Source organism: Cydia pomonella, chromosome 1 (genome assembly GCF_033807575.1).
Source record: "Cydia pomonella isolate Wapato2018A chromosome 1, ilCydPomo1, whole genome shotgun sequence".
Taxonomy (NCBI): domain Eukaryota; kingdom Metazoa; phylum Arthropoda; class Insecta; order Lepidoptera; family Tortricidae; genus Cydia; species Cydia pomonella.
Window position 1 is genome coordinate 8,511,497 of NC_084703.1, and position 25,271 is coordinate 8,536,767.

General features: G+C 36.0%; 1 protein-coding gene across 1 annotated transcript in view; it reads left to right on the plus strand.

Moving 5' to 3' along the window:
- Positions 1 to 25,271, plus strand: part of LOC133529377 (WD repeat-containing protein 47) — a 111,485-nt gene that overhangs the window by 30,337 nt on the left and 55,877 nt on the right. The gene's annotated exons all lie outside the window — the stretch shown is intronic.

Sequence of the window (25,271 nt, forward strand, 5' to 3'; positions counted from 1 at the left end):
TACCGCTCGAAACTGTGGTGACTGTTACGATACGTATTGAATGGAATTTATAGAGTATCGGTTTTAATTACTGAAATTATAATTAAAATTATAAAAACCAGACACAATAATGTTACCTTACTTCGACGTTTAGTCTCTTTTTTCGTCTTAATCATAGGTAGGTACATATTTCTTTTTACTTAAAAATTTTATACAGGGTGAACTTTTAACCACCAGTCATACTCTGCGCAGCGACTTTATAGGTCATACTTAACAACTTTTACTATGGGACCAATTCCGAAATCGCGAAAAAAATTTTGACTGTCCCATATAAAGGTGCGACCAACTTTACCAGACCAACACTTTTCCAAACTGAGCTACAGCTGTCCGATGAAGTTAAGTACTTAGGACTAACTCTCGACAATAAACTCAATTGGAACAACCACATCAACAAACGGATAGACAAGGCGGGAGTTGTCTTCTGGCAGTGCAGAAGGATGATTGGTAAGTGGGGACTCAACCCGAAAATTACCCTCTGGCTCTATAAGACGATAATCCGCCCCTTACTCTGTTACGGTGCTCTGGTTTGGTGGCCAAGAACAAACTTCAAAGGCTCGCATGCGCGGCCACCACTGGCTGCACGAGGTCTACCCCGACTGCAGCCATGGAGGTCATGCTAAACCTTCCACCGCTGCACCTACACATACAGCAAGAGGCCAGTCTCTCAGCGGTAAGGTTGCGAACCCTCAAGATATGGTCTAACATCACAGGAGCTCTTCACACAAAATGCCTGGAAAAGGTGTATGACGAATTTCCAGTGCTTAGGTCAGGCACGGACCGGATTCACAAACAAGCTATCTTCGATAAAAGGTACAAAATACAGTTATATGAGGACGACAATCATGAAGGACTCAATCCCCGGGAGCTGAGAATCTTCACTGATGGGTCCAAAACAGACAGCGGATCGGGCTCTGGAACCTTCTCAGAAGACCTGAACATGTCGATCACCACTCGGCTAGGAGCCCATAACTCGGTATTCCAAGCTGAGTGCATGGGCATCATAAACGCGGCGGCTGCCATCACTGCAAGGAAGGTAGTAGGATCCTCCATCCGCATACTCTCCGACAGTAGAGCAGTCTTAATGGCTCTAAATAGCCATATAGTTACATCCAAACTTATACACGAATGCCACGAACGACTAATGGAGGTATGTCATAATAACAAGATCACCCTACAATGGATCAAGGGACACAGTGGATCCCGAGGTAACGATGCTGCGGACGAGCTTGCCAGGCAAGGATCGAATGCGGGGGCGATTGGTCCGGAACCGATTCTTCCGATACCATTTAGCAAGGTACGCTCAATGCTGCTGGCACGTACAGGGAAACTACACACAGAACACTGGCTGAACCAGACTGGATGCAGACAGGCAAAAGAAGCCATGCCTGGCATCAACGGAAAACTCACAAGGGCGCTCCTGCAACTAGGGAAGGTCCGACTGAGTATGGTAACCAGTGTCATAACAGGTCATGTACTATTTAACAAACATCTTTTCACAACAGGTGTCACAGACAGTCCCCTGTGCCGAGCTAAACATCTCGGATCTCCGAGAGACCTCCCCGAGGTCCTACTCAACATCAAAGGTTTGATAGGATTCCTCGAGGAGCTGGGCTGGCAGGACTAGCCCACCCCCAACATATCACGCAAAATAGGCGCAAGTCGTCGAGTTGCGGAAAAATCGCCCGAATACAATACAATACAATACAAGGTGCGACCAGACCGCAGCTTAAAAAACGGTCACGATACGGAATCGCAGTGACGCGTCGTATGCGTACCGTTTTTGACGCATGCTCCCCACACCGCTGTTTAAAAAACGGTGACGGTACGGAATCGCAGTGACGTGCTTCACGCGAATCTTTTTTGTTCGCAAAACAGTTGCGTCTTTTACGTCACCGGTACGGTGTCTGCCATAAGATCTCCGTGTAATATTTTTTGCGATTTTTACGCAGTTCAATTTACGGTGCGTCAGCTTATTTTAAGCAGCGGTGTGGCGAGCATGCGTCATGGACCCGGGTACGTCCTTAAACTACGTCCAAAAGAGAGGTATGGGCATTGTGAATGTCATCTCGCTTTGTGTGGTAGGGTGTCATTCCAGATCCAAATTTTCTTGCGTGATTCGGCATTGGTCCCATAATAAAAGTTGTTCAGTATGACCTGTAAAGTCACTGCGCAGAGTATGGCTGGTGGTTAAAATTTCATCTTATACCTATATTCGACACAAGTAGTAAGTACTTACAGACCAACTATGATACACATTTTGCCTGTATAGTGATACATAGTGAATAAATTAATACCTGATTTAAAAAATAAAACAAAAATAACAAATAGCATGTTATTTAATTCAGTAATCACTAATCAGTCTTAAACAATGAACATCATACTTTTAGATTAGACAACAAAATGTATATTTATACTGTGTTTCGACTTGAAAGATTTTACTGCTTTAAAACATAAGACAAACCTACCAACCAAATGTATAAAAAAAAATGTTTTTTGTGATTATTATTTTCCTATAGGTTTCACGTAAATGTTTGTAAAAAGGAAATAATCTCCATAATATAAGCTATTAGTTGACACCTCGATGAATACAATCGGTTAAGTGGTTTTCGAGATACACCGCCAAAAAGAATAGGTCCGGACGCCATCTTTGTGACGTCATTACTATCCCCTCCCACCATTTTTCCGCTTTACTACCGCATGTACGGTGATCAGGAGAAACGCCCGAACACATTGATACCGGTTGTGGGTAAGGCCGAGCTGAGTCAATTAAATCTGGCCTCGGAGCGGCTTGGGGACTACTAATAGTAAAAGTTGTTCAGTATGACCTATAAAGTCGCTGCGCAGAGTATGACTGGTGGTTAAAAGTTCACCCTGTATAAAATTTTTAAGTAAAAAGAAATATGTACCTACCTATGATTAAGACGAAAAAGAGACTAAACGTCGAAGTAAGGTAACATTATTGTGTCTGGTTTTTATAATTTTAATTATAATTTCAGTAATTAAAACCGATACTCTATAAATTCCATTCAATACGTATCGTAACAGTCACCACAGTTTCGACCGGTAAAAGCCAGTTATCGTTACCCATGCGCAAATAAATGAGTGTAGCTTCATTGTTTATTACTCGATCTGTATGTTTTAAGGCTCATTATATTCCTTGATAATGGAGCAATGTGTTTTATATTAAACAAAATTTGCGAAATGCTAATATTTACGGAGATTATTACAAAATAAAAAATAATAATTTTATAAAAAAACTGTTTTTTGTGATTATTTTTTTTCCTATAGGTTTCACGTAAATGTTTGTACAAAAGGAAATAATCTCCATAATATAAGCTATTATTTGACACCTCGATGATTAAAATCGGTTAAGTGGTTTTCGAGATACACCGCCAAAAAGAATAGGTCCGGCCGCCATCTTTGTGACGTCATTACTATCCCCTCCACCATTTTTCCGCTTTACTACCGCATGTACGGTGATCAGGAGAACTGTCCGAACACATTGATACCGGTTGTGGGTAAGGCCGAGCCGAGTCAATTAAATCGTGTTTCTAGAGGGCTTTTGAGATTTGGCGACCGTACTATTAGGCCCTAAAATCGAAAATCTGATTCTATGGCTCTTGTATATTCGAGCGCTAGAGATACATAAAGAAATTTCGATTTTCGTTTTTCGTGATAGGGCTCCAGTGCAGGTTACATACCTATCTAACACTACTCATTTAATGTTGTGAGGAATTAGACTTATGGTCTACTGTTTTAATTCAATCCGTGATTTGAACCGGCAAAGCCAGCTTGAGCCGTTCTTCACGTGAAGCTCCGTATTAAATTCAATTTTTACGTAATTATTTGATTTTAGGTTGTAGGTACTTCCGTGCATTTTTAAGAATACTTGAGAATAGCTAGAATATAAATTGTTCTCAAGTTCCTTAACTGCCTTGCTCCGCTCATCTGCTTATATCATACTCGACTGGTAATTTCCATATTCCCTATATATATTGACAATAGTACTATGTACTGTCTATCTTAGGTCTCGTTCTTTATAAACGAGAACGATTCAGTAAACGTATCAAAAGTCTTTACGACATTAAATATACTCTGCATTATTCATTAGCATTAAAAGCGGTCGTAAAAAGTTTATATACCTATCGTGGACAATCCGAGCACCGAGAAACCGACTCCCATTCAAAAGGAATCAATAGTCTAGTTGCTTTTAGGTAAATTACTGGTTTGTTTAATAGAGAAAGCAGGGGTTTATTATGTTCTACTTTACTTACTCAAAGTTTCTCTGGAACAAAAGATCACGGCATGATATTGTAAACCGTTAAGAGATCGTACCAAATCATAATAACGTTACATTGATCATAATTTGGTCCAATCATGGGTATATGTAATAAAATAAATCTTATACCGCATAGCTAAATTCATATTTATAATTTTATAGTCTATTTAGACGTATACTTCTACAAAGCAATATAAAGTCCTTTTATATTCTAACCAGAATACGAGATTGGAAATGTAATAAAACAATCTTCATATAACTTTACTTCTATCTTATTTATGACAATGGTTTCATTTCATAAGAATGGTTCAAACTTGCAAAATAACAACTTGCTCTCTACTATGTGCCCTTTTAATAAGACGCTATTTTCTAACGCAACCCAAGCCACAGAATTGTGGTAATAATGTGCAGAAGGTTCATTGACTAACTAAGCGTAGTGAAACAGCTTAAAGTCACTTGTAAGTTTTGTGTACCTACATAAAAATGCGTATAGTCCTAATCGGTCAGCAATATACTTTTGTGAGCAAAAATGTATTTCGTCAATTGTAGGACTTTAGTTAGTTTTTATTATTAAGATTTTGGTAAAAATATTACGTGAGAATAGAAGCCATATGGTAACCGCGGTACGCCACGTGCTATGACTGTAATAAATCGAAGTGACCACCATGACACACTATGTTGTAGGTATGTCTTTTGTCCTGTTATATATGCAACCGTAGCATAAAAAAGTACTGGGTACTCTACCGCGTGTAATAGACGCGTCATGATCAATCTTCTATTTTTTTATCAAAAAATACCGCGCCAGTATTATGTTTTCTAGGTCGCTTTACATGGCTCGCTTGGAGGCAGCAGCCGACCTATACCTCCGTAAATGGGCACGACGCCGCGCACCCGTTACCGGTCGGTACTAAATCATGAAAATATTTATATTTAGTCTCACGACTGTTTACGCCTTTAATACCTATTTTCCGAATTTGCATAGCTACCGCTGCGTTAAGGATATTTTCAAGCTTTTTATCTTCATTTATATATAAGTACACCGTTTCGTGCTGCCTTAAATATTGTGATGTTTATAAACTCTAATAGAGTTTTTAAACATCACAGTCTATACGGTATCTCGCTAATTCCCAAGAGGGAGGCACTAGTTGGGAATTATCTGTATGCATGTTTTTTTAAGAATATACAATCGATTGTACTTCCCGTGATATTCAAATGTTTCATATATTACTTACCGAATATATCTGCTGTTTATTGTATCCTAGAAATTTACAAATAATGAAAATAAATGTGGCGCGTGCACCGCGAGTAAAACGCACACAGTTTGTGGGCGGCTGCATCAAAATGTTTGGAAAGAATTGTTAAAAAATAAGTTATTCATTATTTACCCTATAAAAAATGCCTATGTATACTTAGATTCTATATGAGATTTAAAAATATAGGTACAATTGTACAAACTGCCCTTATTGGCGCTGCTCTTGCCAAAATTAAGGAAATGTAGTCCGACAAAAGTTCAACCATATCCATTTTGGCCATTTGGCGTTTCATTGTAATAATTACACCCACTGCTCACGTTCACAGTCGTGGTTGCGCTCACTAATCAAAAGTAATGATTTGTTGATTAAATAAAGTGAGCAAGATGATTGTATAGTTTAGTACTCTTTACATTTAAGTAATGTCACTAACGTCCTTGTCGACGCAATCAGCTTTATAAAATTGTAATCACTCTTGGTGTGTTTAGTTCTTTACCCTAGTATAGGTACATACAACATTGTAAAAGAGAATCTAATCATATCTATGCTCTATATAGTCATTTGTTCCACAAGGGGGCAAAGTTGTTGTTTAATCCCTCGTGGTAATATTGGTACCAAAGCAAAATTGAGAGTGGAATCCAACTTTGGTACCGAGTGAGATACTCACTGTTAAACATTACGAAAGAAATCTAAATGAACTGTATTAAATAGGTATTTATCATCCAAAATCATCACTTGTAAGTAAATTCTACCAGCCAACATGAGGAAACTCATAATTTGCATTAAAAATCCCTGGCAAGCTCGGCCGAATTTCACCTTCCCATACAAACGGGAGTTTCGTTCTCATTTTAAAACTACGTGTATATAATGTAATGAAACTTTGCACATACAATGACATGAGGTATAATCTAGTCCTGTAATTAGTTTATAGAGTGTTGTATGAAAAATTTAATTCGCTGTATTTTTTTACTACTCGTATGGTATCAGAAGCTACATAAACTAATTACAGGACCAGATATACCTTATCCTATTGTAAGTACAAAGTTTCAGAGCAATCTAGCCAGTTGTTTTAAAATGAGAGCGTAACTACGTTTGAATGGGGAACCGAGCTTGCTGGGAACCCTTAAATTACTTTGCCACTCTTGTGGATAAAATGCAACATTCTGGTCTGTTAATGAAGAATAAAGACAGCCTTCACGTGCGGATGTAGTGAAAAATATTTTGATATAAATAAAGTCAATGTTAACGTTGGACCTTTATTATTTATAGTGATGTCAAAGCATTTTTAAATTGAGTTGTATTAATCCAAACCACGCTAAACATCAAGAATATCTTATTCGCATCAAATTAGGCTATTAAGTGGTAAATTATGTTTATTTGTATTTTACTTCCATCTGTATTCAAACTAATTCAAACCCTAGTCCACAATGCACCGATGGTCATGTCAATAGTGAATCTGATAACTGAATCATACTTATTAAAATCCCATTTATTTCGTCAGATATTATGCGCAGAGCGATCGTTAGCATATTACCATAATTTGACCCCGTTCGTGCATGTATTTTAAACATATTTCTTTGTTTATTTTATTTACTTATGATATTCAGGTCTGTTTACAGCTTATCAATAATTCATATTATCGTATACCGTTTACCCTTTGCTTTAAAGGAGATCATCGATTTTGGGCCCAGAGATAAACCATCGCGTACATTTTACAGACTATTAATACGGATATAGACATAATATTGGGTGTAAATGGAACGGGAATTAGAAATAATAAAAATACATTTTATTGTTCCTTTCCGTGATTCCGTATACCTATTTTAATCGCTTAACAAAATCGTTGATTTCCTTTGTTTTTGGTGTTTTATTTGTAAAGTTTTGCATAAACACAAAACTAGATTCTAACGCTACGCGCTATTTTGATGTGGTATCCAGGTGCCGCAATGCAACGGGTCCTTATATCGTGAAGTAGTAAGTGAAGAGTTACTGATTGCAACTAATTTTGCCCGCCACCGCAGCCCGGTATCTCTAAAGAGCCCATCTTAATAGCGTCCAAGGTCGGCATCTACTCATTCAATTCCCATTTATCCTGAAACTCGACTCCATGAATTTGCAGTTTGGCCCGTTTGACTCTTTGATCAATCAGTTATTAACTTCCAATTGATTGAAGACAAAGACAAATATACGACCGGCGAATGATTCACTTGTAATGTAGCGTCGGTCGGAATTGTAAATGTTTACCTACATACGTACTTCGTTTAGGGAATTTCGGCTAAAGTAAACCGGCATCGCTGTGAGTCATTTAATGAAGTCATAGGCTGCACAGCCGCGTTTGCACAACACTGTGAGGTAATAATCTATTGTATTAATTACCTTATCGTCTGTTATTGTTTCTACGATCGCTTTTTTTGCGCGACTATTAATTAATTTATCAAACGTTTAGTTTTTTCTGCTAGCGGTATTCTTTATCATAAGTCCGCGGCGACATGAAACATTTATAGCCGTGATGTATAACACCAGGCATTTGTTGTGGTCATTATTGTTGATGCTTATGCTTAATTAGTATGCGCGTTTTCCACGCGTAGGCTGAAATTAAGATTATGATGAGTTCCATTGACATTAACATGTTTATGATTACTGTGCGTATGATCTGTATATGGTACAACCTTGAGTTCCCTCGTTACAAATAAGGCGACTAATTAAATATTTGAGTTTTCCATCGTTATTTCTAGGCGGGCGTGTGGGAGTTGTGCGCAATATTCAGTTGATTTATCTTATTGTTTTACGTCTCATCTTCATCAATAAGCAATTATTATGCGCAGAGTCGAGTTAATTGAATATTATGAAATATGTTTCTCAGTTGTGGCGTGCTTCGCAAATAACTGTTCGGGCGTAAGAAATAAGCGAAAGTGGAATGCACGCGTGATGTGATAAACGTTATGTCGAAAACTGGCAATTCAAAGACACTCAGAATGTCTTTTTACGGAGTGCAATAGACCGAATAGTAAATCTTTACTCGTGATGGAAACTCAATACGTTACGTAAAATAATAAAAATGAACGATTTCGAATTCACTCCACTTGGAATAATTACATAAATATTCAGCAGTATTGATGGATGCCTTATAAGAAATATTCACGTATATTTTAATCGCATCTCGGCTGGGTTCTTACCTCTGATAGAAAGTGAAAAACAAGTAACCCGCTTGTAAAATTCAACGTTCGCATTACAATGTAAATAGTAATAATTTGTTGGTAGGTACTAAGGTTATACATTGTATTTAATAGTCGCTAGTTGTAAACAGCCGAAGACATCTCGCTCATTCGCTAGAGACTGCTTATCTGAGCGCATTCGACGCGTTGACCGCGCACGGGCTACCCCTTTCACTTATATTCGCATTCGACGGATCGAGCGGAACACAAGCGCGCCTTTCTCTATGTTCTCATCTCTGTCTAACGCGTGGTGGATTGTGGTGCAGCACGGGTGGTGGGCCCGCGCCCGCGCAGCGTCGCTGCCCATGACAGCAGTAGCGCTGTTCCCTCGGCTACATCCGCACGGAACCGTCTGACTACGTCGCGCTCGGATGCGCTACAATCTAAAATGAAGTCCAAACCGTCACATTACGTTGACGCACCGTTCAGACCTTGGCCTCCGCTTTCCCGCCAGGCGCAACCCAATTTTTACTTCAGACCGCCGGATCCAATGGATTTAAGGAATTTCAAAACATCATCATCCAAAGGTTCTACATACTCGGATTTCTCCGGGATGAGCGCGTACAGCAATAAGTCTCGCGACTATTATTTCTTATCTCCGAGCTACAGATCAGCCGGAGCACCCACACCGAGTCACTCGGATCTGTACAGTAGGGAGAGACCTCCGCGTCAGCTGCGACACCCTAACCCGGCACCGGCGGCGGCCTGCCCGTGTAGCCGCTCGCGATCGCTTGAGGACGTTCGTACAGATGTTGTTACCGAGTGGGAAGATGACGACGAAAATGGCAATCGAATTGTTGCTCCTGCAACTAAATTTAACCGCGCATCCTACAAAAGTAACACCTCTTTCCAAAAGCAAGGATTCTTCAGTCGTCACTCCATGGAAAATTTAGTCGACAAACCTCCACAACTGCTGCCCCCCAAACGCGTCTCCGCCTTCCAGGTAATTGAGCTAACTTTCTATCTTGGCTATGATGCCGTTGTAGTAGCCTGTATCTCAACGACTACAGTGATGTGTCTTTTCATAGAAGGGAATTTGCAGTGTGATAATTTAAAAGTTGTTAAACTGTAACTGTGTCGATTTAAAATGTATTTATGCGGACTTTCTAGGCTCGAATATCTGATTATCATTACTTGATTGACGCTCAGCGAAGTTAGAGTTTGTGACGCTATTGCGAATGATGTCTTAAGTATAGTGTGTAAATACTATGGAGATGAATTTGTACAGTGTTGTGTTTACGGAACATCGGCACAATGTTTGGTCGAGTGCTATGGGAATGGGAATCAAGAGCTGCGCCGGGCAGGCCCCGTTCAGCTCCGGTGAACCGAGACACTCCGTCCTGCGCGTAACGGATGTTCGATACTTGATTTTAAATCAAATAATATACTAAGTACAATACGTTAACGTGAATCCAAATCATTTTCATTTATCTATGAACTTACATCACTATAATGTGTGTACATAAGTGTGAATTCAGGTTTTCGGGTAATTCGAACACTTTTTGTTCTAGGTGTTACTCAACGTTGCAATGCGAGTGTGAATTCTTTTGTGTCGTAATATCTTGTTTAGATATGTTTTAATTATTATTGTGAGCGGAATCTAGATAGTGAATTGTATCGTGCACCTTTTTACGGTCGGTTTGTTCGGATGGGATCGTGTGATTTATTCCGGGTACCTGGCTTGTTTTCACCCTCGCGTGTTTCCTGCTACGTGACTCGGTCGCAGGAAATCCTGTAATAGATTCAGAACGGCTCTTTTATTATCGAGTTGTGATACGAAATCTTCCTAATACCGCCCTGTATTGATCATCCGGCCGACCGACATTAGCACCCGCCTACGAGAATCGGACGAGCAAATTAGAAAACTCTTACCCAATGCGACATCCGAAGCGAATTTACAAATTTGTTTTATAACACGAATTTGAATAATGCCTCGTCATCTTACATAAACCTCACGTAACTGTGCATTATGGGTTCCGTATTTGAGACGATTACTAAAAATTCAAATTCATAAACTAAAAACTAATGGTATTCGCAATTTCACATGCAAATACCCTATAATGAAGACCATATGTATGTCTTCGATTTTATGATGAAAAGGATAAATTATACATGTGCTCATAGTTTTTATATAAGAGTGTCCGTTAGAAATGTAACGCAATGTGTAATTAAGATTTTTTTAACTTCAAGCGGTGATGTATTGAAGCGTGGCTTATAAGCAACAACACATGCTTATCAACTCGATTTTACATTTCTAATCTCTATTGAGTGCTATGAGTTACTTAGGAAAAAACCAAACGATCACCTGTTATTTAAAGTTTTATGACGGCAATAATTGCTTGTCACCTAACACAATCATGCCAGTCACCGCTTATGGGCAAACGTTAGTCATATCTTCTAATAACGCGGATGATGCGAACAAAAATAACACTACACTTGTGAAAAGTGACCTAACATTGGTTGCGTCGTTATTTTAAAGAGGTCTCACAAATCATTAAGTTACATAAAGGAAGCTAGAGTTTTAAAATTGAATTAACACGGGTCGTTTAGAATCTTGACCTGTAATTTGGAATCAAAGGCCGTTTCCTTAATCGTTTCAGCTTCGAATTCTATTTGCGTACCGTAGCGGACGGTTGACATTTGAATTTACTGATTTTAGTAATTTCGTTTTATTTTTATATAAATAAAACGTGATCGAAGAGACTGTAGTTCGTGTTAGAAACTTAATGAAATTATATTTTCACAATAATTAATTTGCTTCTGAAAATATTTAGATTCTTATGTATTATATCAAGTAACCGTCGGTATCTCAATTTGGAGAAACAATGCAGGGAATCTAACAAAGAACGCAATTAAATCAAAGAACAAAACGACGTTAAATTCTTCTTTCTTTACTCAATGAAATTAGGAAATTGTCATTTAGTAAAACAGAAAATAAAGTCTTATTATGCAAGATTTATATTGAAACGATACATTTTAGTACATCTAACAAGATTTACATGTTTATAATCACAATTTATGTAATAGATGTACTGTTTATTAATTATCATTAATAATGAAGACACTAAGTATTTTACACTGTGTTTTTTTTTCGTTCATTTCAAGGATTTGTTAGATGAGTTTCCCAAACGCAGTTATTCCTTGCAGCTAATTTTCTTTTCGCATTTTTTCCCGAAAGCGATTATCCTAGTCACTTTTTTGTCCGGCAGCTTATTTTTACAGTCGCTTTGCTTCTCTTTCTGATATTTTTTTGTCTGAATTTTAACCTGCAGTTAATTTCTGAATTCTTTTTTTTCCTTGTTGTTTTTTTCCGTAGCTATATTTCCTAAACGTTTTCTCCCACCAGAGGTGTGTGGGGTCGAATAGTCGATTTGAAAATGTTAAAAATAATCATAATACTTTAAATGAATAAAGGGAAGGGAATCATTTTTTTTAATTTGTTTAGAATCCATAAGTATTAATTTTCTAATGTATGTTGTTGCGGACAAGAACAAGAGGTATGGTCAATTACAAAAATATGGATACAATCAGAACGCTATAAATATGTATACACAACCTCATTGTCCTCATTAAGGTAGTGTATTTTTGACACGTCGATATTTTGTATCGATATAACATTTGCAGCTGACCGTACAGGATTTGATTTTTGTTATGAAAATAAATATATTTAACAACACATCACTGTTGTGGAAATACAAATGTGAAAAGTTGAACAAAACTTTTAGATAGGTATACAGGTTATGATATTTGCAGTTAGATAATCTTGATCTAATTATTCTATTAGGATTCCGGACAAAATAACTAAATAACTTTATATTTACCGAGAAACTTACTTAATATATGTTCTAAGGAATTATAACAAAACGAATAAAACAAAACACGTTCGTAAACAAATGCAAGCATGTTAAAAATTGCTTTAGGGAAATATTGCGAGCAATAAATAAACTACAGAGTAATAAAACGAATCTGAAAAAATGCGTTTATGAACAAATGCGGTCATGAAAGTCGCTACTGGAAAATAGTAAGACAGGGAAATTTAAAAAGTGGGAAAATTTGCGACTATGAATAACGGCGAAAAGAAAATTAGCTGCAAGGAATAACTGCGTTTGGGAAACTCATCTAACAAATCATTTCAAGGGTGCATTCGAGAGCTTAAATAAAGTAAATTTCTCAAAGGCACTGGTATTCTAACTAACTCCATTTAGGAGATAATAAATAATTTATTTTTATCTTATAATGCTCTTACGAGCATCTACACTTGCCTTAGGGCCGGTTTACATATTGATAAGTGTTTAGAACGAGTGTGTACATTTGCTACTAGTACTTTCGAAATGTCATTGATATGTCACAGTATTCAATTGTTTGGTTGAATTAAATGTAAATGCCCGTGTTACAACAACGCTATATACAACATTTAATTACTTTTTATAAAAATAAAAAACATGAATAAATTATTTTTATTAACTATGCCATTTAGTTTCGTTAAACGTACTTAATCATACCCCGGAGTTGACGGAATTCAATAAAAACACGGTGTAGATGTTCTATGACCTCCTACATAAACCGAGTGGTATAAAGTTAAGTGCGTGAGTTACACTTTCTAATGCGAGTCGCAAGTTTGGCCGAAATCGTACTATTACCTAATGTCAGTCAAGTTGTATCGGATTCAAAGAATATCGAAGTGGAAGCGGTTAAGCGATTTGACGTCGATCGATCGGATTGGTCTAGTAGAAACTATCGATCGACGTCGACAGTTCCATTCTACCATCGATCGATTGGTGTGGCAACACCCTAACACTAATTAGTCCGTCAAAACAGATTCGCAAACCCTCTTAATATCGCTTCACTAGTGAGCGCTACTGAGTTTCTGCCTTTGGGGTGCCGTTCAGTCTGTAAGTAATCTTCAGCTTCTTCTAAGGGAAGGTTGTCCATGCTCAATCGACGCACTGATGAGTGTTAAATACATATATCGCCCACAGCTTTATTCGATAGACAACTGAAATTTTTAACCTAATTGCAACCACTACGATCAAATATGGTATGGTGTAAGAGCTCGTATTTTTGTGGTTCACACTGGGATGATTACAGTTTATATAAACAACGTCACATAACGTTGTAGGTGGTCAGCGAAGTGACCAGTAAACCCAAACCAAGGTGTGATATTTGACAATGACACAGGAAGGTTAAGTGCATTGAGACAACAACGTACACTGTAACTGTAAACTATTATCTGCAATTTTGGATGGATTTTCGAAATGGGCAAACGTATGGAAAATCTCGCAACAAAATGATGTTCTAACACTGTTTACTGTCAACATGAGCAAAGATCTTTAATCACCAGGACGAAAAAGGCAAATAATTTGTATATTTAACAATGAACATATTTGTAAGTTTATGGTGTTTTATGAGTTTCTGACTTGAAATAAACGGTTATGTAGCATATTTTCTTAAATCAAATATCCTAAGTATGAAATTCCTAAAGATAACATAGAAAATGAAAATGTCTAATGTAGGCAATTCATGAAGATGCATATCCTTATACACTTATAATCGAACGATCTCATTTTCGAAAATCAATATTCTTTTGTACAAAATGCCTAATGAGAATAATTTGAAAGTTAATATGTCTAGTGCTCAAAATAGCTATGTTCAATAAGCCTAATGAGAATGACAATACTTTGAAAGTCAATATGTCTAGTGCTCAAAATAGCTGCGTATAAAAAGCCTAATGACGTACCTTGAAACTCAATATTTCCGTGAACATTTCCTTCTTACCCTGAGTAACGCCTTTCCCGCTACGCGGGGCTCCTGTTTCTGGGCGGTTTGCCTTTCGGGCATCTGAAGCTACCCAATGAATCTAACCTATCTACTTACCTATTGATTTAGTGTGCCGTCCCTGAAAACATTACAGTTTGGGAAAAAAGCATAGGTAGGTAGGTAGATTAGGTTCGTGGTGAGATGCGTAAATGCATTTACCCCTGCGTCAAAAAAAATGTTTTTGGAAAAGAAATAGTGCATCTCTATCTATAGAGTACGTAGGTATCCCAAACAAAACATAAATATGAAAAATAAGCATAGTTCTCATGGACGATCAAAAGTCGTGATATTAAATAAAATAATCAGTTTCGTAAGTTACAGACTCTTTAAACTAAGGTCAGCTAAACTTAGGACATATGTCGTTGCAAATTTTGCAATTTATACATTTTAAACTTAGGTCAACTGGATGTAGGAAAAAAGTCGTTAGTATTTTCGTGCACTAGTAGTATTTTACTTTAGACATTTAAAAAAATAGGTTGATTAGCCGTAGCACATGTATCTTTAGGAATTTCGAACTTAGGATATTTGATTTTAGAAATTATGTTACATAACCGAATAAACGATATTATTATTTATGGAGGTAAAGTTGTTATTGAGTGTAAGAAGTCGTCTTATTCTGACAGATATTGTAAATCTATCTGTAGACATTTTATATTTACGGAATCCTAAATTTGTTCCGTGTTACGTGACTTATCCGAATCCGTAGCACTCATTTACTGGCCGGTGTTGAATGGCGAGGACATTTGTAAACAACTTTCTTGCCCAAATCAATTCAAACTCGAATCGAAACTGTTACAAGCAATGTTCCGATTACGATTTCGTACAGTTTATGCGGTTAGTTAGTTTTGATCGAGAAAAACCTGATTGAGGAATGTGAATATATGAAACTGGAGTGTTGGCGATTACTAGAGCTGATTTTGCTTACATAATTGACAGCCACTTACTTGGCAACTGCACTTTACTGTTAGCGTAAAAAATAATGAGTGAACAAAGTATTCATAAATAACTCGACGCGTTCTCTCTCATAGAAATAAAGTCATCCTGGCTAGTGAATGGATATGACACACAATAGAAAGTGGGATACGTGTAAACACATTAACCCTTATTTATCCTTAATTACGCACTTTAAAACTTTTATTTCTATTCGTTTTTAGTTAAAATGCCTGTATCACTTAGTACAAAGTCATTTTAGTCTGCCTTTGGAGGTTGGTAATTTGGATCATAGCCAGCAGTAGTCAAGACATCGCACATAGTCCCGTCGGTTCCGAATCGTTAAAACCTTAAAAAAAAAACGACTTCAAAAAGAATAAATAAAAATATTATTTCTTTTACCGGTCAATATGAAGATCTGAATGAATTTCTACCTACTGTTAATTTGCGGCGTCATGCAAAAAATTCCAGATAAGGGTCGGTGTCTTGCATTAGATAAGGGTCGGTTGGTTTTTTTAATATGTTAATATTGACAAAATGATCTTGTTCTTAAATTCAAGTTTTTGTCTTGTAAGCACACAGAGTTATTATCAAATACTTGAAAAACCAAGAAATTATCGTATCTTGTTTTGATTTTATCGATTATTCCTACTAAAAACTTATGATATGGCAAAAGTCACTAAATTTTAAGTATGAACAAAGTAGATGGTTTAAAGAATCTAAATTTGCATCAAAATAAGTGGGGTTTGGTCTACATTGTCCTCTTTTAAATAATAGTCAAACCTTATAGGTTGGGACCCTAAATAAAATTCAGCCATCTTAAAAAATATTTACGAAATTATTTTTATTGTTCAGTTTCCGTTAAAAATTCTAATTAGTCATCGTTGAATTAACGATGAAATCATTTCGCAAAATTTGAACTAGGTACAAATATTTTCTTTCTGTTATGTTATCTTAAATTTTACTTTAAGTACAGTCACCTAAAATAATATGTTACTCTTCGAAGGACGCAATAATACACGCACTTATAAGCTCCACAAATAACATGGTAGGTGTGTCTTACTAATCTGTCAATGTATGGCTGATATGTCTGCCGGAGATCTGTCCCTAAAAATTACGGTCGGATGCCAACTGCAGCTGCGTTACTGTTGCGGCGTCGTTATTGCCGCCACTGCATCTGTCAAATTTCTTGATAAAATTAGTGACGGATGAAACGTCACAATTTTAAGGCGCGGTGTATAGTAAAATGCGCTATTTTTAAATCGATATTTACAGGCTTGTTCAAGGATTTCATCGATTATTTTCTAGTATGTATAACTTCAGTCTTTGAACTAGCCGTATGCTTGTCAGAAACACGATGGCTCATCTTTTTCTCGATAGATTTTTGATTTGAAAATATGCTTAAAACTGTATTTATTTCGATATTTTAGAAGTACTATGATGAATATCAATATGAAATTTACTTCATTCAATAGCTTTTAAGTAACTCTAACATTTTGCTTGTCAGTTTATCGATGCGTTAAATTTTTCATTCATAATTATGAATTCAACATTTTGTCTACTAAACGTTACCCTGCGCGGCAATACCGTCAGTACGCCAGTACGCCCGTGACCACTGTCAGCGTCGGACCTGTGCTAGTTTAGCGGACGTTACATAAAATGGATAATCACACTATAAATACACAATGTTTTCATCACTCTTACGAAGAAAAAACTAATTTTTAAGCTAATTGATTCTAAATACGGTGACATTTCAGACATCCATCCGTCATATTATCTTTTTTGACAAGTTTTACACACGCACCTGTCCGGCATACAGCCACGATTAACCAAATGATGAAATGGTGCCTTGCACCCGAGTTAAACACTCTACTTTTCATTTTTAATACGAGGAAGGTAAAATACATGTACATTTTAAAAAACACTGCTAAGTATAAAATTCAGTAGTACTTATTTCGTGAGGGGTACCTACTTTTAATTATCAATTTAGGTAAAATAATATTTTAAATTGCTATTACAGTAATAATCAAATTGAATGCCTATTTTTAAACGTAAACAAATAAAATTAATCCGCTTGTTTAATTTATATAAGTCATTATATTGGAACAGCTTCATTTTTAACACATACAGGATGCAGGAGATATACTGGATTTAAATATGTGGGATTTAAATAGTGCTTAGTGAAAGGTATCATTTCACGTTTTTGTGGAAGTGCTCAAATGGCTGTAATAGTTTATGTTATAAGTGTTGAATTTGTTTGGTATTTCTGGTTTATTAACTTTCATATGGTATACACTTAAGACTTTATTTACAACATTTATCAACTATTTTACCCTTCAAATTCCATTCAAAATTTTGCAAGTACTCGGTTCGGAAGTTCGTATATATTTGTACCTCTCGCCAATATTTTTATTTCACTGGTTAATTATTCTGTAAATTCAAGAATGTCACTAAATTCCATTTTTGATAATGTTAAACATAAAGTCCTTTGTAAAAGTTTGGTATAATACTTTTATACCATGCTATTTCTGTTTTGTATGAAATGAAAACTGATGACATTTTATTTCTTTTTTTTCAAGTATAAATTTCGATGACACTCTGCCGTCAATTTCAGGTCTCAGCCAATTTTACCTTCTTCTTTAAAACCTTGGACCTTGTTATGTCTTTGTGATATGCTTTTACTATTTTTCCTGCCAATACAAAATATAAGTGGAAAAATCGATCGAAAGTTTCGCAAAATATATTTTCTTCATTTTTGCATTAGGGTGCTTATGTGTAATATGTATATATTAAAATAGTTTATTTTGAAATGAATCACTAGTCAAGGCCTATAGTATATCCCTTCAAGTGGCAGAAGCCAAAACGTAAAAAGTAGTCACGTGGCGGGGCCCCGTCGGGTGTTCAGCGCGGATTTAGAGAATATTACAAATTCAACTATTTAAGCTTATCTATGTATAAAAGTATATATTGAAGCATATATCGTTAGAATAAGCACTAAATACGCTATTCGAATAGAACAATTAAATTATTGTCTTCTTCTTCTTGTTCCCTCAATGCTGAGGATCGTGACATCATGTCCTTCTGTTGAAGTTGTCCTTGTTGTTGTTAAATTATTGTAATGTTTATGCATTTCGCCACATGCACCTAACTAATCAAACCTAGCAACAGTGACAGTTTTCCAGTTTCCTTATTAAAAATGACTACCACCACAAAACAAAGTTATGATTGGAGGTAATTGTTAATTAATTTTCTACGTAGGGCTTAAAATTCAAAGGTTAAGTCATAAAAAGTGCCCGTGAGGAAACGGAATTTTTTTAACCACGTATTCTTGAGTTCATAAGAAGAATTTCATGTACAAGTTTAAGTCAATTCCGCAAAAAAAATTGTTTTTTTTTTTTACTTTTTGTATGTTTTTAAACATATTTAGTTCATGTTCTTGGAAAATTTATGGATTAATATAAATTGGTACATTTTTTTTCGTAAAAATTAGTCTATTCAAATGGTACCTTGTGACTTTGATATCTGTCAAGAAGGTAGTCTAGACTTGGTCCCAAAGTGGCGACTGGCGACATAGCCATCAAAAAGGCGTTATGCACTAAAACACAACGAAAAATATATATTTTTAATTGGTATTAACTCTGAAACTAGGCGAATTAAAAAAGTTTATATGACATTTTTGCCTCTAAATACGATCCGGAATATACTGTTAAAATCATTCCGTTTCCTCGAGGGTACCGTGTATTTACAAAATAACCTCTTTAAAAATCAAGACAGAACTCGACCTAGGCGTTCGATCCCGGATGAACGGTCCTTAGCAACCAAGCGTTAACAAGCGTGTGTATGTATGTTTTCCTTGTCTAACTTTCTAGCTACTTTTGGGCGCTAGAAGAGCGTAAATATACTTCAAAGCCTTTAATTTTGCCACTAAATATGGCAACACCTCACTAACCACCCTCTGTTGGCCGACAGCTTTCTGGCTATCGCATCGACCCGTGAGGGGTGGGCCACCACTTGAAGGGATAAATAATATAGTTGACGATAAAATAATTTTGTTCATCGGAAAGTTTTGTATGTTAATTAACTTTACGGAACAGGTCTTAACTGTACTTCTTTCCAAAGGAAAACAATACTCATTGAGACAATTCTAACAACCTCAAACGCAATTTGGTTGCGATATTTTGACACAGAGTTCCTATGGCCACCTCCTCTCTCATGCATCAGATCAGCTCGATGGTACCATAATATTTCATTGTCACCCTACTTACATATGTATGCAGATTTTCAACTTCATCTGAAACCTCAGTGGGTCAAATATACTTGTAATATTTTATTACAGACAGAGTAGACAGACAACAGACTGATTCTTTATTAGACATTAATTAAAGTCAGTCAATTATACTCATTACTATATAACTTCGAAGTAGTAGTAGTATAAGTGCATTTTTGCCATTATAAACTTTAAATAATAAATAATAATAGCAGTTTTCTCGACCTTTGCATTTAAAATTTATAATCGTCTTCATTGTCGTCAATTCAAAAAATAATATAGAAATAGTCGTTACAGTTAGAGTCAATGGTTCTTTTTTGAGAAGATAGCATAATTTATCTACTTTTTGGAGTTACATATGCTTGTGCATACCTTATGCTTTTGTTTTCAGTTATCTCAATACCAGCAAAAACATGCTACCTTTTTACGTTCACTTCCACAAATTACTTAGCTTTGCTAGTATTCTTCCTTTTTTTCACTACTTGCCCGAAATTGACTTCTATTGCATTTTTAAGGTCAACTAGGTTTTGAATAGGTATCTATATATGATTTAAAGCAGACAGTTGTAACTTTTGTCTGAATTAGTAAGTAATATTATTTCGACACAAAACGATTTGGTATCATTTTACTAGGTTCTCAATTTGCCGCGGTATACTCTAGTATTATATATAATTATCAAATTTTTAATTTCATTAAGTTTAAATCATAATCAATATAAATTTCCGGAAAAGATCCCAGAACTAACAAACCAGAATACGGATGGCGTCAGAATAAGGACGTAGGCTTGCTGCGAGCGCGGCGCTCGGGGCGCCCGCCTGCCTGCTTTACCACTTCGTCTGCTTCACCCCCTCAAAAACCTAAAATCTGTCTATAAGAGCGCCTTAACATTGATTTTATTTATTTTGAAAAAGGTAAACATTTGATCATAAAATTGGCAGACACAGCGGTGAAATCAACGCCGCCGCAGTAATGTCGCAACAGTAATGCAGCTGCAGTTATCATCCGAGTGCCACTTTAAATTGTGACATACATCAACAGATTGGTCCGCTAGACGTCCACCACACAGATATGATGGACATATATATATATATATATATATATATCCCTAGCTAATAAATAACTCTATGTATGGTTGTAAGATTCAGTGCTCTTATCTAGTTGTACTAATGTAACCTTATAAAAGAGGCTTGACGCCTATCACCTCAATCGAGTCAGTAATCGATGCATTTCTAGTTAGAAACCAGTTCTCATTGGTGTCATATGTACAAGCTTTTTCTTCGGCAATCATAAATATTGTTATTGTGGTGAGGCGCATTCACACGTTTTATGATAATACAATTTTGTAGCATTGTTGACGGTAATGTTTTTAACGGATTCCATTACCATTTATCATTGACCTTTCTGTTATATTATGAGTTACTGTTTTTTTCTTATTCAGTGATTATAAATTTCCTCTTTGTATTGTAGGATATGTGTAAATGATACATAATCATGTTAAAATAACAAATAATATTTTGAAAGGTCAGGACGACTTACTAAAACTCAAAAAATAAGTTGTAAATATACAAGTCAACGAAACCCAATGCTGATCTGCGTAAGATATAATAAAGTTATGTTGCACGGACTACGGACCAATCGGACGAATGTTTGCTTGACCTAAATGACAGTTCCATCTTAAATTGGTTAGCGTCCCTATAGTGCACGTCAGTGTTGGCCGAACGTTAATTAGGATTGATTATATTGAAAAATACCATTTCAAATTGAACGTCCGTTACGGTTTACGGTTAATTTTCAATATGGTCAATTCTAATTAACGTTCTGACAATACTGGTGTATAAGTGTGTAAGTTTAAGTAGCTCTATCTATTCTAAAAAGTTGCTGGGTATTTTATAAATAAAACGGATCTTGTTAGAATTTGTTACTTTCTTATCTACACGTAAATGTGACTTGAATAAAAAAAAGAGCGCCTCATTTTTTAGAATACCAATGTTATTAAAAATGTATAGTACTCTGTGTCTAAGATGCGTGTGAGTCTCGTTGGTGTAAGTTGCAAAACTTATAAAGAGAACAATATTTATTTAGTTCTGACAGTAAATGATAGACGTGATTTATTCATCACATTATTCAGTGATTAATTCAGCTATTTCGGCTTACAAATTGCTAAAGATAAATTGCATGAGTCCTTTAATTGGAAACTTCTGTATCAATAGATCATTATTCATTACGTAACGCGATGATCAGTTGTTGAATTTCGAGATTGTTCTCAACTACTAGACTGTTTCCATCGTTTTTTATCAACCAATTGTGACTGATTCATGATGTCATAACGCTGGAAATGGTCTTTAGGAGCATCTTTATAGCACCTATTATATCACGCTTTATTACATAGTGTTAACTGTTATCGTCTGTATAATAAATGAATCGAGTCCCTTATGTACACAATTTTTTGTAGATCTAAATTAAGCTTAGTTTTTCTAAACAATAATGGCACGGAATATGGATGTACCTAACGCAAACGGTTTGGTAGATATTCCACGGCAGACCAAGTTTTTGCTGCCACAATTTCTTTTGTCGTTTTCTCAGTCCATCGCTAGGGTCCATTGACGTGGAAAATATACAGACCTATCGATTCGCTGAATCGAAGACCCTGAAAGTGTCTGTTTTATATCTCCTTTTAAGTCTTACGCTCTTTATTTTTTTCTCTGAAACAAAGTTGTACCTGTATTGTGTATCCAACATTATTTAAACTAAGTTTACAACTTAATTAGGAATTGTTAGTCAAGCCAGATTCAAATCATGCTTATGCACACCTAATCGTTCAATGATTCCAAAACAACTGCTGAATTTCAACCCGATGAAAATTTACATTGCAAATTTCGAGTATAAATCGGATTTGCATTTTTTCTCCCCTTTACCTATATAGGTCGGAAATCCAACGAAACAGCGCAAAAGGCAACTGATAATGTTTTTTTAGTAATACTTTTGAACGTGCTATAGTGGAATGCTTCATTTTCGAGTTAATAGAAAATATACCAGCATATTTAACTGTAAATTGCTCATATCAATGTTCATATCTGTGTCCATAGATACGCTCTAATTACGGCGGACAGAATGTGTTTTGCTCAATTTATAGTGGTGATTAATATAATATTTACTTGATGTGTTTTGAACCTTGCGTTATTGAAAAGGGAAACTAAGATTTTAAAAGGGTCAGCTACAAGAGTTGAATATTAATTTTAAAATTATATAATGGCGGGGCTCACTTGTTTCTTTACCCGACTACGGAATCACAAGATTCTAAAGGGTTAAGATTTTAGCAGTCTGCCGAACTTTAATCTACATACTTAGCAATCATTTTTTTATTAAGTATGCAGGTGCCAGATTTATGAACTTATATAGAAATTGAATCCGCTGTGGAGTGTACAGGTTTTCAGGTTAAGTAAAAACTTGTTATCTACCTGTGGTAGGTATGCAAATTATACTTATAGTCTATTTCTTTAGGTAGGTAAATAAATGTAAACATTGTGTGTGGGAGTGTATAAGGGAGAAGTAGAAGAGGGAGCTGGAAGGGGTAGACCTCGGCGGACTTTTTCTGATCAAATCGGGGAAATCATGAAGAAAGGCCAGGTCAAGAGCACCCTAAACCGACGAGCGTGTATGAGGAATGTCATGAAAGTGAAGGAAATGAGGGTATGTCAGGATCGTAGCAAGTGGAAATCCGTGGTATCTGCCTACCCCTCCGGGAAATAGGCGTGATTATATGTATGTATGTATGTGTGTAATGTGTTTTTACATTTTTGAGTACTTGAATCATTTACCTGTTAACCAATAAAATATAAAACTGCCTTATTAACCTATTTTATTTAATCGTGTAAAGTTTTAATCTACCCTAAAAGGGCTTAACATTCCATTTCGTTTTATTACGTTATATACTAGGGCGAAGTAATAGGAAATATTATAAAACAAAATAAAACAAATCATCCCGATAGATTTCTATTACCAAAATAGCACGACTATAGAAGCTTAATGGTTACGTTGAGTAAGTAATCGAAAAACCAACATACGTGCATTATCTCGCAAAATAGACAATTTGCAGATAGATCGCGCGGTACACAATTATAATGAGTATAGGTACTTCTGTACAAAAGTTTTTCGCCTTTATAGTTACACGAGATGTTTCAAAGTTTGTACGGTGCACGAATTAAACGAACTCGCGCTTGACCGGTTTTTTATTTATTATACAAATGACGATTTTGATAGTTGCTTTATTGAACCGAACATTCCAATTCGTGAATTGCTTTTACCTTGAATACTAAAATAGTGATCAAATCTGTTATAGATATTTGTTATGATGAAACAAGTAATTTTCTTTCTCATTTATGATGTAAATTATTTAATGCTGAACCGCGTCAAGTAGGTTAACCTATATTATGCTATTTTTATTAGACAAATTGGAATTATCAAAATCAACAATTGTATAATAACAAAGACAGGAAGAAACCGAGGCGGTCACAGATGAGAAGGATTAATTCCCATTTGTCCCCGCCGGCCACAGATGGGAATTGATCCTTCCCACTTGTGCCTGGCGGGGGCAGATGGGAATGTAGCGATTATTCTTGCCCAATAAAATACTTTATTGTGGTTTGTTTACATTTTGTTAAATACCTAAAGAAATACACTATTCGTACGTATAGGTTTCCGAGAATTGGGCGTAAAGATTTAATAAATAAATATGGTCTTTGATAACAATTCACTATAAGTAGGTATTCGTTCGTCGTTTCAATGACGAGCTATAATTTCGTTTTGATAGATTGCCCTGAAAATAAGAAAATGTTGGTCGTTCGGAAAAATTCACTGCGGACCACACAACAGATGTCTCGTTGCCCGTCTATTTCTACTATTACTTTCTCAACCTCGTATAACATCTTTGCAGTTTGTCAATTATGAGCTTTATCTGTTACGAGCTAGAGTGTGGTGTCCGTTTGAATGGCCAAGTAAAAATTAAGGTTAGAAAAGGAACAGTTTATTTCATGTCGGGTCATCCGTCATTAGAGTTTGTGTACTTTCTATAGGCTCCTTTATAATAGATAGAGGGTTCCCGAGTTGTATGGTTCCGACAACTTTTGTCAATAGCTTTTCATCTATACCTATAATACTCGTAGCATACTAAAACGATACCTAACTAGCACGAGTACAAGTTGGTCATTGTCTAAGTTTTGCCGGGTCACCTCTACACCATGCTAAGGATATTTGCCTTAGTTTAATAGGCTTAGTAAATAACTGGCGAATGAACTCTCCCTATTGTGGAAAAGGAATTGTATAACTATACCTAACTTATGGGTCTGCCGTTTAACTGACTTCTAAGATTGTCACATTTTAAACAACATCTAATTACAATGAGTTCTGCAATTATGTTTACTCATTACGTTAATAACGCCTAGCTTAGTACTATTAAATTAATTGAGGATTAAATT